Raw genomic sequence first — 19,029 nt, 5'->3', positions numbered from 1 at the left:
TGCTCATCTTCTCTTTAGTAGGAGCAGTGCAGTGAACAATTGTATGGTCGACCTCAGAAATTTATCCATGGTAACTTAGTCATAGGAGAGAAAAATAGACAGCCTGCCACCAACTTGGTATTAAAGTTATATTTTCTGTTTTTTTTTCCACGGCTGTGGGCCAGTCGGGGAGTTTCCATGAGCAATCAGCATGGCAGAAATCCCTAATTGCTTTGTAGCAGCCTCCACTGCTGAGCAATAACAGGTCTAATACTGGGTTTGCACTGATTTTGGCTTTAGCGGGTTTTGGTCGCAATTCTCAGTGGGATCAAGCTGAGGCAGACTCTTCCTGCTGAGCACATCCTGCTGGACTAGGGCTGTGGGTGCATGATGCCTCCTTGTCCTTTCCACCCCATAGCTGAGGTTTGCTTGTGGTGGGTCTAGTGGAGGAACATCACCTTTGGTTTTGGTGCCTCTACAAGGTTCTGGATATTAAATCTCTGAGTAGGTTTAGGATCTGTGTAGTCACTGTATGATCCGTGCAGCTCTGGACAAGTCGTGTGGGAGCCTGGAGGAAGGACAGAAAGACACTGCCAGGCTGGAGTTCATCCAAAAATAAATAAACCAAAAATAGTGGGCCTTGGGGCTCAATCATCCATTCCTCAAAAGACATTTTTGGAAGGGATCACTGTGCTTTTGTTCCTCCACTAGGCAGCTGAGGAAAGAGCATTGTTTTCCTCCCCTCATCTGTTCCCCTTATAGGGGAAGAAGAAGGAGGATTTGGCCACCCTGAGCTGAGCTGTCTCAGGGGACCTCACAAAACAAAGAGCCTTGTGGAGAAAAGTGCCATCACCCTGTTCCCATCATCCTTTTCTTTGCCTTCACCCTGCCCTTGGCGTAGCAGTACCCACCCAGGGTTGGCATGCCACACATCACTGCCAGCCAGCTAGGAACATGGAGAGGTGTTCCTAGGCTTCCGCCCTGGAAACCTGGAAAACTCTTATATCCAGGTTTATCGCTTCCCATAGACTTGGCAAGGCAACCCCAGAGTTTGTCGTCTGCCAGAATGGTGTATTTGCTCCAGCACAGTGTTGACAGCATGCATATTCCCATGCACTGGCTTGGGCAGAGCAGTACTCCTGAGGAGCAGGATTTTGATGTTCTTGGATGTGGACTGAAGCTGAAGGGTCACATCCCTTCTGGTACACTTTCTCTCCTGTGCCCTGCAGGCATCCATCCCTCATCTGCAGAAAATGCCTGTGGATTGGAGAGCATCTCTCCGGCCACAGTCTGTGTGACCTTTGTATTAGCTCCTCATACAGAAACGTGGGGCCAGCATGTGGAGCTGGCATTGGACTTGTGAAAAAAAAGAACATATAGGTTGTATAGTTGTTGGGTGTTTTTTTCTTTTTTTCCCCTTTTTATTCAAAATACTGGACTAAGACCAACTTATCTTCTTTTGCCCAGGCTCCAAGTCTAACCCTGCTAAGAGCCTCTGAGATACCAAACTATCCGGGAGTGGAGACCACTTGACTGCACTCAGCACCTTTCAAGATCAGGCTGTAGGTAATTATTCCACTTTTCTGCCTGGATGACAGGTGAAATCTGATGTTCTGGACTATGCAGACCACCTGAAGTGACATTCCTTGTTGAACCTGTGGTTTCCCCCATCTCCCCCCACCCAGGTTGTTACTTTGTGGATCAGTTGTCTTGACACTACAACAATAACCACTGTTTCTCAAAAACTAAACAATGCATCTCCTTTGTTTCTGGGGTGGGTGGAATCATAGAGTTGTAGAATGTTTCGGGCTGGAAGAAATCTTTAGAGTTGTCTTGTCCAACCCCCCTTCAGTGAGGAACGTCTTTAACTGGATCAGGTTGCTCGGAGGAGCCCTTCTCAGCCTCATCTGAAACGTTTCCATGGATGGGGCATTTACCTGTCTGGGTAACCTGAATTGCAGGATCACCATTCTGGCAATGGTCACCAGCTTACCTGCTTAGGAGTTTCTCTTGAAGTTAGCTTGCAGAAAGCTATAAGAACAAATGGAATAAGGCATGAGGGGGAAAAAAAAAGTTTGCACTCACATCAGAAGCAATCAAAGGCTTGAAATATCAATATTTGTTGGCAAGGATGCTGGTTCAGGTCAGGCTTTTAAGAAAGAATTCAAAACTTGTGGCTGCAGGAGTCTGCTTTATCAAATAAACCTAGCAACTATTTTCTGCAGAAAAATAGTTTTGCTTTTTGAGCCCAGCAAGACCAGCTCAAACTCAGAGCATGACTACGAGAAGCGAGGCTCTCAGGGGTGAGTTTTAAGAGGAATATGAAGGAAGCCAGCAGGATGCTCTGGATGTTACTCTGAAACACTAAGGATGAAGAATTTCCTGTAGTGGTGGCTTCTTGAGTGAGAGGATTTTCTTCATGAAGTGCTTTATGCTGATAAAAGTATTGGTCAACAACTTCTGACCTCCTTTGTCAGATTTGTTCCCCTTAATAAATCAGCTAATAATAACCAGCTTCCTATTGATTTCAGCCCAGCTCTCAAGATCAGTGTGGCAGATTGTGCATTGCTAGCTGCTCTCCCAGAGCATCCTCACACTGTGTGGAAACAGAGGGCTATTTTATGTCTCTTGCAGCTCTGCATGGTGGCATTTCTGGGACCCAGGCATGAGGACTTTGGCTGGGTTGTTTCCTGTTTTGACAACATTCCTTTTAAATAGTCTATACACAGCATTGTGCAGGCAATTAAAAACATCATACTCTCCTGTCTTCAAATTTGTGGTGGGGAGGTAAGCTCGCACATCCAGTGGAACGAGAGAACACATGGATAGTGAAACAGTCTTGGAAAGTGAGTGAGAGGAAAATGGATAGTGAGACAGAAGAAACATGCTCACTATCAAATTTGGAGTGTGATATTCTTCCTTATCCACTCTCCAAACCGGTGGGCATGGGGGTGCTTTCTCAGTGCTGAAGTTTGTGCTTTGTGCTTAGGTCTGCTGCTGTTGAAGCTTGGAGGTTAATTAAAACAAAAAGTAACAGGTCAGTTCCAACTGACTGGAGTGCAGTGTGTAAATCTTGGGGAAGGAAATAACCCACCAAACATGCACCAGCCCTGTGTCTGCATCACCAACCCTGGTGGTGGCTGCTGGCAGCAGGTCCTACTAGGACCAGCACCTTAATGGCAGAGCTGAGCAGAGAGTCAGCTGCATGCCTCAGTGTCTGGAAACTTTCTGCAAGTGGCATGTTCTCCTCACCAAACTTTTGGTGCAAATTTAGCAGTATCAGATGCAGATTTGATCTAGATTGGCAGTTAGGAGGATCAAGAGATTGCTTCAGGTGAGCAGGAAGGGCAAGAAAGCATCTGCCTGTTGAGAAGCCTGGGCTGGATGCTCATCCTAAGCACCTGCAGCTAGATAGGGTCTTCAGCTTAGACCTGATGGTTGCTGCTACAAATTCAGAGGATTTCATAGAATCATAGAATGGTTTAGGTTGAAAGGGACCTCAAAGATCATCCAGTTCCAATCCTCCTCCGTAGGCAAGGACACCTCCCACTGGAGCAGGTCACTCAAGGTCTCATCCAACCTAGCCTTGAACACCTCCAGGGAGGGAGCATCCACAGCCTCCCTGGACAACCTGTTCCAGTGTCTCACCACCCTCACTGTAAATAACTTCTTCCTAATATCTAGTTTAAATCTCCCCTCTTCCGGTTTAAACCCCTTACTCCTCATCCTGTCGTTACAAGACCTTTGCATGGGTAGTGCTCCTGGGGAGCAACAAGGCAAATGCATCTGTGCTGCTGCTTTGTGCTGTCCCTCACAAAGTTCCCCTGAGTTTCTGGCATGGCTGATTGCTCTCTGATGTGTTGTAACCACAGAATAAGGATTGATAAAGGTTAAATGTTCTGGGAGTGATACCAAGCAAAAGGAGCTGAATTATTAAGAGATCTGTATCAGGATATCTGATTTATGTTCTTTAACAACTTTTATAAGAAAATGCAGTGTTTGTGGGATTAGAGTGGGATCATTCTAAGAAGTGGAGCTCTGATTTTTAAATTGTATTGCTTTTATTATTATGATTTTAACAACAACAATAATAACATCAATAATAATAATAATAATAATAATAATAATAATAATAATAATAACTATTACATAGTGAAACAATATATGAGAGTATTATTTCTGTAGGAACCGGAAATGAACCTGAAATGTTCAGCATATTTTTAAAAGACACTTTACAAGCCACTCACCACTGGGAAAGGCACAACTATTCGTTAGGGCAGGGCTTGGGGATAAAATAATTAGAAATCACACAACCGTGGCAAAGGAAGATTAGTGCTAAAATTAGAAGCTGTAAAGTTGTTGTTAGATTAGGCTGGAATCCAGGCAGGCTGTTTTATTGTATTGTGTTGCTTTAAAATATGCAAGGTGAGTAGTGTGAATTGCCTGCCCTTGGTTGTGTTGCAGTGGAAATGCTATTGCTAATTTTACGTGGGATGATCTATGAGATGATTTTCAGGGAAGCTTTCAGGGAATGGAAGTACAACCAGCCCTGAAAAAAAGACAAGCTGCTAAAGAAACTGGGTTTAGCACTGGATCTACTTCCTGGAAGGTTGGATTGCTCCTAGTTTTGTTTCCAGGTTGTTGTAGCCAAATGAACATCTTGCATCCAGAAACCATGGTGGGATGGTCAGCTGTGGAAGGGTCTGCACTTGCAGACAGAAAGGGTGCGAGTTGGTGCTGCTGTGGTCTTAGGACCTGAGCTGGCTCCTTTGGATCAAATAGTAAAATTAAATAGGTCATGGTCTGTGAAACTTCATCATTTCATGTATCTGATGGAGCAACTTATCTGTGAATAGGAATCAATCCTCAGGGAGAAGAGGTCACAAAAATTATCAGAGGCCAGGCTGAGAGCAGAGTTGTTCAGCCTGGAAAAGGTTCCAGAGAGACTTTATTGTGGCCTTTCAGTACTTAAAGGGGGCCTATGATAAAGATGGAGACAATCCTTTTTAGCAGGGCCTGTTGTGACAGGACAAGGGGTGATGCCTTTAAAATAAAAGGGAGGTGATTTAGAGTAGAGAGGAGAAAGAAATTGTTTATGATGAGGGTGGCACAACACTTTCATAGAACCACAGAACCTTAGAGGTTGGAAGGGACCTCCAGAGATCGTCGAGTCCAAGTCTTCTGCCATGCAGGATCCCTTAGGGTAGTTTGCACAGGAATGCATCCAGGCAGATTTTGAAAGTCTCCAGAGAAGGAGACTCCACAACCTCTCTGAGCAACCTGTGCCAGTGTTCTGTCACCCTCACTGTAAAGAAGTTTCTCCTCATGTTGAGGTGAAACCTTCTGTATTCCAGTTTGTAGCTGTTGCTCCCTGTCTGATTGATGCTGACCACTAGAAAGAGATTGGCACCATCCACTTGACACCCACCCCTCAGATTTTTGTGCACATTGATGAGATCTACTCTCAGTTTTCTCTTCTCCAGACTAAACAGCCCCAGGTGTCTCAGGTTTCTTCCTAGGGGAGATGCTCAAGTCCCTCAGTCATACCTGTGGCTCTCCGCTGGACTCCTTGCAGCAAGTCTCTGTCTCTCTTGAACTGGGGAGTCCAAAACTGTATTCCAAGTGTGTTCTCAGCAGGGCAGAGTAGAGGGGGAGAAGATCCTCCCTAGACCTGCTGAACACACTTTCCCTGGTGCACCCTAGAATGGCATTGGCTCTCTTGGCCACAAGGGCACATTGCTGGCCCATGGAGAATATAGGCTGCCCAGGAAGGTGGTTTCTACCATCCCTGGGCAGGCCTGTCCTTGAAAACATTCCAAGTGAGGATGGATGAGGCTCTGAGCAATCTGATCTAGTTGAAAATGTCCCTGCTCACTGTAGAAGGGTTGGACTAGATGACCTTCAGAAGGTCCCTTCCAACCTAAAGCATGCTGTGATTTTATGATCTAATAATATGGAGACTGCATTACATCTGAACAGTATCTAATGCAGTGGGACCCACCTTTAGTCTCAGCTGGCTTCATCTTATAGAAGTGTGTCTCTCTAATGCTGGTCTTCAGCCCTTTTACACCATTACTGTCCAAGGAACCTCTTTTCATTAATATCTGTGTCAATTAAGCCTGTTTCAGGGTGTGTTGTGTTTTGGAGAGAGGCATGTACCTGTCATCCCTTGGTTCATTAGCTATGCACAGGGTATGGCTAGGGGTTTGCTCCTCCCTGTGTGGAGATGCTAGGTGTTCTTACTCACTGTGATGGGTTGGGATGCAAGGATTAGCCATCAGGTTGGGAAGCAGATGTTTTCTGGGGAATGGAGGAGCCAAAACCAAGTCTCATTTGGCACTACAGGACTTGTGGTGTGACAGGAGCAAGACAGAGAGTGGGACAAGGAAGAACAATGTGGGACAACTTCAGTGAGAAAAGTACTAAACAGAATATGCACTTCAGCCTGGAGACAAAGGAGCTGAAGAGGTATATATGCGGGACATGTAGGTCCTGTGTAGTGTAGAAGTGGACAGAGAAGAGTTAGTTGTTGTGTTTCACACCTAGAGAAAAAAAAAACATTATATGATTGGGCAGAGGTCTGAAACTGAAGGATGTGCTTTTTTAATCAAACATAGCACTGTGCACCTTCTTGCTACCAGATCATAGAATCAACCACCTTGGAAGAGACCTCCAACATCATCAAGTCCAACCTAGCACCCAGCCCTAGTCAATCAACTAGACCATGGCACTAAGTGCCTCATCCAGGCTTTTCTTGAACACCTCCAGGGATGGTGACTCCACCACCTCCCTGGGCAGCCCATTCCAATGGCAAGTCACTCTCTCTGGCAACAACTTCCTCCTAACATCCAGCCTATATTTCCCCCGGCACAACTTGAGACTGTGTCTTCTTGTTCTGTTACTGGTTGTCTGGGAAAAGAGACCAACCCCCACCTGGCTACAGCCTCCCTTCAGGTAGTTGTAGACATCAATGAGGTCACCCCTGAGCCTCCTCTTCTCCAGGCTAAACAACCCCAGCTCCCTCAGCCTCTCCTCATAGGGTTTGTGTTCCAGACCTTTCACCAGCTTTGTCACTCTTCTCTGGACACGTTCCAGTATCTCAGCATCTCTATGGAATTGAGGGGCCCAGAACTGGACACAGCACTCAAGGTGTTTTGGATACTAAAAGTGTACCAGTAAAAAAATTGGTTGATGAGAGGTCAGCAGACAAGAAATGTCAGTGCAGTGCTTCAGCTACAGCCACCAGACTGGGAAGCATCTCTGCTGCTTGCTGGACATCAGGCACATATACCTGTATAATTCTCCATGTGTACACCCTCTGGTCACTCAGAGCTGATGATCTTGGGCTGCAGGACTTCAGACACCTGCTCCAAGAATGAAGCTGATTCATGATGGTGAAGGACAAGGAAAGTCCTGCCAAATGGACACCCATACTCATGGGTTGGACATCACCAAAACTGGCCAGATGGGTGTTGTGGAGTGTGCTATTTCCAGATGTATTTCTAAGTCATCCCCTGTGAGTTGGCTTGCTCTAGCATGCCTGACCTACATAGGAGCACAAGCCCACATGGGTTAAAATCTTCCAGTGAAGATGTCCTACATTAAATTCCTACAAAGTCCAAGTGAGCATCTCAAGAGGGTATGGAGTAGGGAGGAACTGACTTGTTCCATGTATGAATGCCTTCACAAAAAAAAAAAAAAGTATCTTGGCACTAAGAGCCTTTTGGTGTAGTTTGAGAGGCCTAACATGCATGAGAGACTGAAGGACAAAATGATGCACATCCAGGTGTTTTCACCACAGAGATGGCTAGCTAAAGGTGAAATATTCCATGCTGGTACCTTGAAATAGGGAGTGGGGAATTTCTGGAGGAGAATCCTGAAATCTGTGGGATGTACTGCCTAAATACAGACATGACTGGGTGAAGATGTTCACCTTGTCCCAGCAGAGGTACCAAGTGAAAGAGTTTATTGCTTCCCTCCTGTCCAGGAGGAAGCAGCAGTCCTACTGTGACCACCCACAGCATCTTTTCAGCGTGTGCGTTTGCCTGTGCCTGCAACGGGAGACTGGAGTCAAGCAAACTGCGTGCTCCCCTCGAAATGCTCCCTACAGAGCCTCCAGCTCAGTGAAAGCAGGACAACTCCTCATCAACCCTTTGTAGCCCAAGAACAGAGCCTTGGAAAAGTCCAGCAGCAGGAACTTTACTAATTCTGACTAATGACTCTGAAATACTGACTGAGGAGAACAATTGGGCACCATCAAAAGGTGCAGACAAAAGAAATGCACTGTATTGTAATAGCAAAGGGAACTGGATTTGATCTGATGGAGCACCTTTCTTATTCGGAGCATTTCAAAGCACTTTGCCGAGTAATGAGCTGCATGCTGACTGCAGGGTGGTGGTAGTGTGGTCTTTTTATGCTCAACAATAGCTGACATAGTCAATGGAGCAGGATCTGCTCATGGTTGGAGAGGGGATGGTGGCTGGGATGCTGGAGTTGTCCTGTGCTTTCCTGTTTTTTTCAGTGCTGTTAAATATCTAGGTTTGGATGGTACTGGAGGTGATCAGGCAGAACCTACTTGCTTTTCAGTACTTAAAGGAGGCTTATAGGAAGGTAGACAGAGACTTTTGGCAAGGCAACAGGACAAGGGGTAATGACTTAAACTAAAAGTTGGGAGATTTAGACTAGACAGAATGAAGACAAGTGTGACAATGAGAGTGCCAAAGCATCAGCGCAGGTTGCCTAGGGAGACGGTAGATGCCCTGTCACTGGCAACACTTCAGGTCAGATTGGATAAGGGTCAAACTAATGTAGTTGAAGATGTCTCTGGTCATTGCAGGGGGGATTGGACTAGCTGACTTCAGAAAGTTACTTCCAGCCCAAACCATTCTGTGATTCTGTGAATATCTGGTTTTCATTCCTGTGTTGTCCTGATGCTTCTGTAGCTGAGATGTGCCCACTCATTTGTGGCTATCCAGCAGCAGTTTGTCATCAGTCTGGGCTGGGCATGGTGGAGTAACGTAGGGTAAATGGGAATTGGTTTGGAAAGAGAGAGTGGCTTGAGGCACCCAGGACAGTCTATGAGATGGGGATGTTCTTACCTTTTTGAAACAGCACAGAAGTCTCTAGCTTTACCTATGGATCTGATCCTCTGGAGATCCCTTAGATGAACAGTGAGCATGGCTGGGAAAACCTCTCTGTGTTGTAGCCCTCAAAAGCACAGCCTTCATGAGCTACTTCATCCTCCTAGGAGTGCAGCGGTGTCAGTGTCTGTTTCTGCCTGTGGATTTACCTTGTCCTGTGGATCTGCAGGCATTTTGCATTTAGGTCTGCACTCTAATGGGCAGTTTCTCTGCCCTTCTTTTATCTTGAGGGGAACAAAAGTTGAAAAACCTGGTATGACTTGCATGAGCATCCCTTGGCTCAGCTTGGAATAGACCTTGGCCTCCCAGGTCACCATCTGGTCCTCTAATCTTGTGGTCTCCATGACAGTTTCATAAAGGTCCACATATAACTTCAGCTTTTTAATTTTAGCTAAGCCAGAATAGCATTGGTGCAGCTGCATGGGCAGATCTCTTGGTCTTGAAACCATTTCTGTACCATGGATTTTTCTTACCCATTAAAAGGAAAGGAAAATATTGATTACATTAATTCTACTTTTTTTTCTACTGTCTACAACTACCTGAAGGGACATTGTAGCCAGGTGGGGGTTGGTCTCTTCTCCCAGGCAACCAGCAATAGAACAAGGGGACACAGTCTCAAGTTGTGCCGGGGTAGGTCTAGGCTGGATGTTAGGAGGAAGTTGTTGCCAGAGAGAGTGATTGGCATTGGAATGGGCTGCCCAGGGAGGTGGTGGAGTCACCGTCCCTGCAGGTGTTCAAGAAAAGCCTGGATGAGGCACTTAGTGCCATGGTCTAGTTGACTGGATAGGGCTGGGTGCTAGGTTGGACTTGATGATCTTGGAGGTCTCTTCCAACCTGGTTGATTCTATGATTCCTTTTTTTTCCTTTTTTGCTCCCCCTTTCCTTTCGCCCCTCCTTTCGCCCCTCCTTTCCTCCCCCCCCTTTTCCTCCCCCCCCCTTTTCCTCCCCCCCCTTTTCCTCCCCCCCTTTTCCTCCCCCCCTTTTCCTCCCCCCCCTTTTCCTCCCCCCCCTTTTCCTCCCCCCCTTTTCCTCCCCCCCCTTTTCCTCCCCCCCCTTTTCCTCCCCCCCCTTTTCCTCCCCCCCCTTTTCCTCCCCCCCCTTTTCCTCCCCCCCCTTTTCCTCCCCCCCTCTCTTTTCCTCCCCCCCTCTCTTTTCCTCCCCCCCTCTCTTTTCCTCCCCCCCTCTCTTTTCCTCCCCCCCTCTCTTTTCCTCCCCCCCTCTCTTTTCCTCCCCCCCTCTCTTTTCCTCCCCCCCTCTCTTTTCCTCCCCCCCTCTCTTTTCCTCCCCCCCTCTCTTTTCCTTCCTCCCCTCCTTTCCTTCCCCCTTCTTCCCCCTTCTTCCCCCTTCTTCCCCCTCCTTCCCCCTCCTTTCCTTCCCCCTCCTTCCCCCTCCTTCCCCCTCCTTCTCTTCCCCTCTCCTCCCCTTCCCCTCCCCTTCCCCTCCCCTTCCCCTCCCCTTCCCCTCCCCTTCCCCTCCCCTTCCCCTCCCCTTCCCCTCCCCTTCCCCTCCCCTTCCCATCCCCTTCCCCTCCCCTTCCCCTTCCCCTCCCCTTCCCCTCCCCTTCCCCTCCCCTTCCCCTCCCCTTCCCCTCCCCTTCCCCTCCCCTTCCCCTTCCCCTCCCCTTCCCCTCCCCTTCCCCTCCCCTTCCCCTCCCCTTCCCCTCCCCTTCCCCTCCCCTCCCCTCTCCTCCCCTCTCCTCCCCTCCCCTCCCCTCCTCTCCTTCCCCCCCTCCTTTCCTTTCTCCTCCCCCCTTTCCTTCCCCCCCCCCCCCCCCCCCTCCTTGTTTTCTCTCCCCTCCCTTTCCTTTTTTTTTCTTTTTGGAAAGATGTACCAACCCCTCCATAAGGGGACTGCACAAATCTGACAGCCCTTGGTGGGTGAGGGCTGGTAGTTGAGCTGTGTTTAGGAAGTAGTTCTGGGGAGGGATAAGTTTGGGGATATAGGTGGGGGGGGGCTTGGCTGTCTGCCTAGAGCTGCGGGCAGGGAGGTTGATGTGCTACTGTGCTGTATTTGAAGATCCTAGGCTGTAAAGCTGTCTACAAATCTATAGGCACTTACAATGAGTTAATCTTACCTGAGGTTGGAATAGAAGATCTGCAGAAAACCCTTGTTTGAGTTTAGAAGATGAGCTTGAGGGTAAAGAAGGAGAACTCAGGATCTATGTGACCTGGTTCCTTAGCTACACCAGATCCCTGCTAACAATCATAAGAGCATTCCAGCAGCCTCCTGACCATGATGGGTTGGTATTGGGTTTATCATAGAATCAACCAGGTTGGAAGAGACCTCCAAGATCAGCCAGTCCAACCTAGCACCCAGCCCTAGCCAGTCAACTAGACCATGGCACTAAGTGCCTCATCCAGGCTTTTCTTGAACACCTCCAAGGACAGTGACTCCACCACCTCCCTGGGCAGCCCATTCCAATGGCAAATCACTCTCTCTGGCAACAACTTCCTCCTAACATCCATTTGTTTTTTTCCATTTCCTCCATCTCAGCAGAGAAAGGAAGATGGGAAGGAAGTGGAGGAATCATGAAGTCTTCTCACTTCTTTGTGTTCCTCCCTTCTCACTCTTATATGTGTGCCTGCATTCCAGCCGGGTTGGGCTGACATTATGGCAAGACTTCCTCTCACAGGCATCAGTTTCATATGCTGTCATCCTGCAGCAGTGGTTTGATAGCATGCAGGCAGCTTTGCTGTTTCCCTTCCTGACTGCCTTGTGCTGAGGACGACCAGCACTGCTTTCCAAGCAGTGGTGTCTCAGACTGGTGGTTGAGTGGCAGTAGTAGCAAACACAGGTTCTACATGACCATCTACTCTTGGTTAGGTGTTTAGATACTGCTTCCGAACTAATGCTCAAAGGAATATATAAAGACTCCACAGTTTAAGTTTCTTTAGTAGATGATTACAACAAAAATAAAGTCTTGTGTGGTGGAGACATAAGGTGAAAGAAAACTAGAATCATAGAACAATAAACTAATTGAATTTGGAAAACACATTCAACTGGTAACCCAGCACTGCCATGTACACCACATCTACATATCTTTTGAGTATCTCCAGCAATGGTCACTCCACCACTTCCCTAGGCACTCTGTTACAGGGCTTGACACCCCTTTCAGTGAAAAAGTTTTTCTTAGTGTCCAACCTAAAACTTCCTTGGTGCAACATGGGGCCAATTTTCTTGTCCCACTACTTGTTACTTGGGAGAAGAGACTCAAATCCACCTTCCCTACCACTTCCTTTCAGCTACCTGTAGAGGGATTATGTCTTGAAGCAACTCAAAGCAACTTTAAAGCTTCTTGTTTTGTTGAGTTTCAACATGTCTAAATCAAAGTTACTGTGCATTTATCAATCAGGCTGTGCTGTTTGCACAGAGCTTATTGAAGTCTTTATTTGCCTTTGTGTTGGTTGGGGCTGGTGTAAGTAACCTGTACTCATCTTTTGAGTGTAGTAGGAGGCAAGTCAGCCCTGAAAGATTAGAGGAGACTGTACTCAGAGGAGGACCAGGGCTACAGGGTGAAGATAATGTTAGTTTTGTTGGTGTATTTGAGGTGGATTTACATCCTCACTCTTTTAGCCAAACAGATGCTTTGCCATGATTTTCATTTCAGCTGAGTAGTGTGGTGGGGACAGAAGGGAAGATGTTAGGAAGGCAAGAAATTAATTTATGATCTCAAGCCAGCACTGCTTCACTTAGAAGAGTGTTGGTGGAGCCTCACTGGTGGTTTCCAGCAGGACAGATCTACTGAGCCTGGCCATTCCCATGGGGGTGAAGGAAGATGTGGTGCCTGATGGTCAGGCGTAGCATTGGTGGAGAGGGGATCTCACTTCCCATCCTCCACACAGCTCTGGGGTGAGAATCTTATCTGAATTCAGATGTTCAGGCTTCCTTGCCTCCTGTCTGGGATTTGCCATGTATTTGAGCTTTTAATATCACTTCATTCCCCTCCCTATGTCCCACACCCTTGTCCCATATATATTTGGGTTAGTATCTTTAACTTATGTTTTCCTGTACGTGATAGCTCTTTGAGGTTTTGGTAGCTGTTTTTTGTCCTTTCACAGTTGTCACTGACATGTAGCACTTTTCCCTGCAAAATGGCCTGCAAGCCTACTGTGTTCTTTCCCTACTCTGCAGAACTGTTTTAATGTGCTGGGAGGAAATGATTTCCATGTGAATCTTGTTGCACACACTCAATTGATTATTAGGTGTGATTTCTCTGATCCCTGCTGATATCCACACGGATTTTGAGGGAGGAAGCTGAAGTGGTGTAGGATGATGGTTTGGGTCAGATAGATTTATCTTCACCTGTGACAAGACTGATAACTCTGGAGTGGCATGGCTACAGGTGTTATCATTTGAGTGTCTCCTCAAGAGTGAAGGTTAATGTCTTGCCACTACTGATCCATCACGGTGTTATCTGCAGGATTTATAGGTCTTCCTGTGTCTTTCCAGCAACAGCAGGTTCACTTTTCCAGAGCTTAGAGTGATGTACCTACGCATTGGTTGCAGCAACCATAGCAGTCACATCAGCAACCACTGCTCTCCTGTGTTCATTTGCTTTTAAGCATGATGTTAGTACTAATCACTGCTTGCTGTTGTGTAGTTTTGCCCTTCCCCAATGGATGGAGCTGGTATGGATAGGGACAAGCCCAGTGTTCAAGTCCTTTCCCAAGACAGATGAAGTCATGACAAACCCTGATCTTGCCATTCCGTGTATCACACTGAGAAATGTGGACAGGAGGATGGCAGGGAGCAAGCAGGGACTCAGATCTAAGAATATAATCTCTTATATTAAAACAAACACACAAACAAACAAAAAAACCCCACAAATTGAAATAAAAAGGCAACTAATATGAGTGGCACTTGTACACTGTCAGATAACACTGCCTCCTGAATTCCAGTGGGATAGGGAATATGAAGCAAAAATCACTCAGGTGTTTCTAGATAATGATAAGGAAAGCAATTCCCATTTACTGGCAGAAATAAAATAAGAGGTACTGATAAACACTCCATGACTAGACTGGATTAGGGCTCTAGCTGTGAAAATTCATTATGGGCATGCAAAAGAATGCATATCTCACTGAGGTGAACTGACTATAAACAACATTTATCTGGAAAAGAGCTGATACACTCAGAATAAACAGATTTCCTTCAAAGGGAAAAGGGGGGGAATCTGTAAGAAATCTGTATCCCTGCCTTGTCATTTATTATGCAAACAAGTCTCACACCTTTCTAGACCTTGAAGGATGAGTTTGTGTTGGAGGAATGAGCTTCAGCTGTTGCAGTGACTCGAAGGCCAGAAGCTGCTGATTTCAGGAGGGCCTCAGCTGGCAAGAGGTGCCAGTCTTCATTACTGAAGGCAATGCAGTTTGGTATGATGTTTTCAGAGATCTCATAATAAAACTATTGCTACTGGTATTTTATTTTATTTTATTTTATTTTATTTTATTTTATTTTATTTTATTTTATTTTATTTTATTTTATTTTATTTTATTTTATTTTATTTTATTTTATTTTATTTTATTTTGTTTGCCTGTTCTCCATAGGAATGGTTTTGTATCTAGGTTATGAGATTCCTTCCAACCTAAACCATTCTATGTGCAGAAGGGAGCCCATGCCGTATTCTGCTCTGTCCTTGTGTTCAGCTCTCTTCTTTCTGGTATCAGCCCTGATTAAAGCTGCATTGCTTTGCTGGGTAAGGCTTACTGAAACAGGATGAATTTAAGCTTCAGTCCATAGTTATCTCTGAGATGGTTGTAGGTGGTTGCAGAAGCACTTAGTGTGGTGTGAAAGGACCAAAACATAATCTTAGACCTTTTGTTCTAGCAATTAAGTATCTCAAGATGCTCCTTTTAGAAATAGAATTGAGCTGGTAAGAGCCACAAATGCTGGATGAAGTCTTGGAAAGAGCATTGAGACAGTCTTAAATGAATCAAATAAGACCCTACAAAAACAGGACAGAGATCTCTAGAAGGTTTTTCTTCACAAAGAGGCTTTAGGTTTTGGTCCTATGTTTTTGAAAGGCTCGTGATAAAGCATGTGGCTCCATTCAATATAACAAGGCTCCAGAGGTGGAAGCCTTACCCAAACCTCACCAAGCACCTGACTCTGAAGCAGATCCTATACACAGCTGGGACAAGTGGATCTCCTCTCCAAGACAGTACAAAAGTCAGAGGAATGCTCAGAGTGTAGAGGGATCAAGATGGGGCATTATATGTGTTTCATAAACAGGTTGTGGGACACACAGGATCGCAGGATGTTAGTGGTTGGAAGGGACCCAAGGAGATCATGGAGTCCAACCCCCCCGCCAGAGCAGGACAATACTATCTAACACATCACAGAAGAACACATCCAGACAGGCCTTGAAAGTCTCCAGAGAAGGAGATTCCACAACCTCTCTGGGGATCCTGTGACAATGCTCTATGACCCTTACAGTAAAGAAGTTCCCCCTTGTGTTGAGGTAGAACCTCTTTTGCTGCAACTTACACCCATTGCTCCTTGTCCTATCACAGGGAGCAAGTGAGCAGAGCCTGTCCCCCACCTCCTGGCAGCCTTCAGATACTTATAAATATTTATCAAATCCCTTCTAAGTCTTCTGTTCTCCAGACTAAAAAGCTCCAGGTCCCTCAGCCTCTCCTCATAAGCCATGCCCTCCAGTCCCCCAATCATCCTCGTAGCCCTCTGCTGGACTCTCGCCAGCAGATCCCTGTGCCTCTTAAACTGGGGAGCCCAAAATTGAACACAGTATTCAAGATGAGGTCTCACCAGGGCAGAGTAGAGGGGGAGGAGAACCCCCCTTGATCTTCTGGACACACTCTTCCTAACGCACCTCAGGATCCCATTGGCCTTCTTGGCCACAAGGGCACATTGCTGTGCCATGGTTAACTTATTATCCACCAGGACCCCCCGGTCCCTCTCCACAGGACTGCTCTCCAGCAGATCACCTCCCAGCCTGTACTGGTGCAGTTTATTACTCCTCCCCACATGCAGGACTCTGCACTTGTCATTGTTGAACTTCATCTGGTTCCTCTGTGCCCAGCTTTCCACAAGAATGTGGTTTATAAAAAAGGACATTGAAAGGACCTTCCCAAGTGCTTGAACCCAGATTTCTCAGGTACTTTCTCCATCACAGTTAGGAGGGGTACTTGCATTGATTTATTTTTCTAGTGATCTTAGGAGACCACTTCAGTAGATGGCATCTGGTGCAAGGAGAGTGACAGGTCCTCTGATGAGCAAGAGAGACCAACTCACCCAGCATGTCCTGTGTCTGAGGGGGAAGGTAATGCCCCTTGATGTTGCCATTGCAAGTATCCCTCACTTTAGGCTCATTTTGCACTTGTGTATTGCCCTCAGCATTTCAGCAGTGCTGGGCTGGCTGGGCTCTTGCAGTACTCTGAAGGGATTCTGCTAATGGGATGTGACCTGATGGCTTTGCATGTTTTAAGTAAATTAAACACAGCTGCTAGGAAAATCCAGTAACCTTAACAGCACCACGGCTCCGTTGTCTGCATTGTAATTACAGCAGCAACCGCCTGCAAGTTCTACTTTCTGGTTTATTTTAAAATAACTTCTGAGCTACCCTTTTATCAACTGCTTCATCCTTGAGTCCTGCCTGTCCTTTGCCTTGTTCTGGGTTTAACCCTTGCTGCTTCTTCAGACATCCACCTTATTGTAATTTCAGGCAGTCATAAATGCAAGAAGCTAATTGCAGAAATGACACTCTCCTATGAATATATCCTGCAATTCTGAGATGAAGGTGAATCTGGGGAGGGGTTTAAGCCAGAGATACAGGGTGCATGAATACCACAGGCATTGAGAGAAGTGTTTTATGAATGATGGGGATGTGTATCTTGAAACATGCAGCTTTATCTGTTAAATGCAAACGAAATCCTTTGTACCCCTTCAGAGAGATGGGCTTTCTGTCACAGTGACAACACTTTAATCAGAAATGAAAGGAGGTTTATGTAGAAGCAAAACTAGGAGCCTAATTAGTTTTCCCTTGCCAACCCTTGAGTGAAACCCATGCCTGTAAGAATGATCAACTCCCAACACTAGTGTAGCTGCACGCTCCGTCCCTTCACTAAAAACATACCAGCTTCACTGCAAGATATACATGGTCTTAAATTTCTTCAGGAAACCCAAGCTCAAGGAAACGACTTAGAGTTTTGCATCAGAGCCTGAGAAAAGATTAAAAACCCAGGAGAATTTTAAGCATGTCCCAGTGCAAGTAAGGAAGTTGGCTCACTGTCATGGGATGCTGAGCCCACCTCAAAGGAAGCTCCTCATCTGTGCTCTGGGTCACGTTTGATTATAGAATCATAGAGCCATAGAATGGTTTGAGTTGGAAGGGACCTTTACAGGTCAGCTAGTCTAACACCCACCATGCAGTGAACAGGGACATCTTCAACTAAAACATGTTTCCAAGCCTCACCCAACCTGAGATGATATGTTCTCAGGGATGGGGCTTCTACCACCTCCCTGGGAAACTTATCCCAGTGTTTCACCACTCTCACTGTAAGTCATGTTTCTGGCTACACTTTACACTTATGGTGTGTCAGGTGAGCTCTCTTTGGAGATTTGAGAGTATTTCCAGCAGAGCCCTTTGCCAGATTATTTTTCAGCCTGACTTCTTTTCGACCAGGCTAGCCAGGACAGACAGATATCTGCTGTGATGTCTTGATCTGCTCTCTCGTCTGCTCTCCACAGCATGTTGTTGTTTATCTGCACTGAAGAATGAAGTGAGTGCCTATGCATTTAATTTGGACAGAAGCACTGGGGGAGTATGATTGGGATTGTTTGTGAGATTCTGTGTTTTAGGGTAAATATTAAATTGACTTTGCAATCAGGGGACATTAGAGTTTGTAAAGGAGCATCAGGGTCATGTGTTGCAGAATACATTGTGGCAATTTCCCTCTTCTGTTGGTGCTATCAACAGTAAAGAATGAAGCAGCTGCTTCTTAGAGGATTGTTTTATAATGCATTCAATTTATGTAATTTCTAGACTATTATTTATAATATGAGGGTTTTCCTTCTTTGATGGCTTTCCTTCTCCCTCCATTACTGGAAGAATGCTGCACCATCTTATCTACCACTTCTCATCTGTCGATTTCAAAGCCCTGTCCAACCACAGCTGACATAGTTGTTTCCATTTTCACACAGGAAGGAAGAAATTGAGGGCTGGAGATGGGAAAGGATGTAAATCCAAAGATGCATCCAAGACCACTTCTCCTTCAAAGCACAGGATCATAGAATTGTTTTGGTTGGAAAAGACCTTCAAGATCATCAAGTGCAACTGTTACCTAACTCTACCAAGTCTTGTGCTAAACCATGTCCCTTAGCATCACAGCTCTGCATCTTTTAAACACTCTAGGGATGAGGATTCAGCCACCTCCTAGGGCAAGCCTGTTCCAGTGTCTGAGAACCGTTTCAGTGAAGAAATTCCTTCTAATATCCAATCTAAACCTCCTCTTGTTCAACTAAATGTCATTTCAGCTCATCCATCATGTTCCACTGAGCATTCATTTCTCTACATGTGGGAGGAATAAGCTGCCTGAAGGTATTTTTTGGCTGGAAATCACAGTACCTGGCAACCCAGAGCACTGTGTCAACACTTTGTCCATGTAGTGCCCTGTCATCTACTGTGGGTGCTGCTACCCACATGTCCACCATCAGAATACTCTGAGTCCAAGCGGTTTTGTCCATACACAAAAATGAGTTGCCATTAAAAATAGCAATAATCACCACAAACACTCTCATAGGCAATGAGCACCCACATGTTAAAGGTTTTTTTCAGAGTGTGCTTGCCAGGTGGAATTTTCTTCAGGGCCATGGGTGACTTGATCCTCTTGACTCCAATGGGCTTCTCCAGGACATTGCCTGTCCATGACAGTATAGACTTTCAGGCTCTGCAGTT

General features: G+C 46.0%; 1 protein-coding gene across 4 annotated transcripts in view; it reads left to right on the top strand.

Annotated features, from left to right (window-relative positions):
• The window catches only part of ZBTB7C (zinc finger and BTB domain containing 7C), a 126,817-nt gene that overhangs the window by 15,059 nt on the left and 92,729 nt on the right, over positions 1 to 19,029 (top strand). For 3 of the 4 annotated variants that reach the window (XR_010309141.1, XM_064176867.1, XM_064176868.1), the window contains exon 2: positions 1,447 to 1,545. The gene's annotated coding sequence lies outside the window, so the exon portion shown is untranslated. Of the gene's footprint in view, positions 1 to 1,446; positions 1,546 to 19,029 lie in introns of those variants that run through there. The other variant, XM_064176869.1, reaches the window with a different exon arrangement.

This window comes from Pogoniulus pusillus, chromosome Z, assembly GCF_015220805.1.
Source record: "Pogoniulus pusillus isolate bPogPus1 chromosome Z, bPogPus1.pri, whole genome shotgun sequence".
Classification (NCBI taxonomy): Eukaryota; Metazoa; Chordata; class Aves; order Piciformes; family Lybiidae; genus Pogoniulus; species Pogoniulus pusillus.
This window is presented reverse-complemented; position numbering and strand designations above follow the sequence as displayed.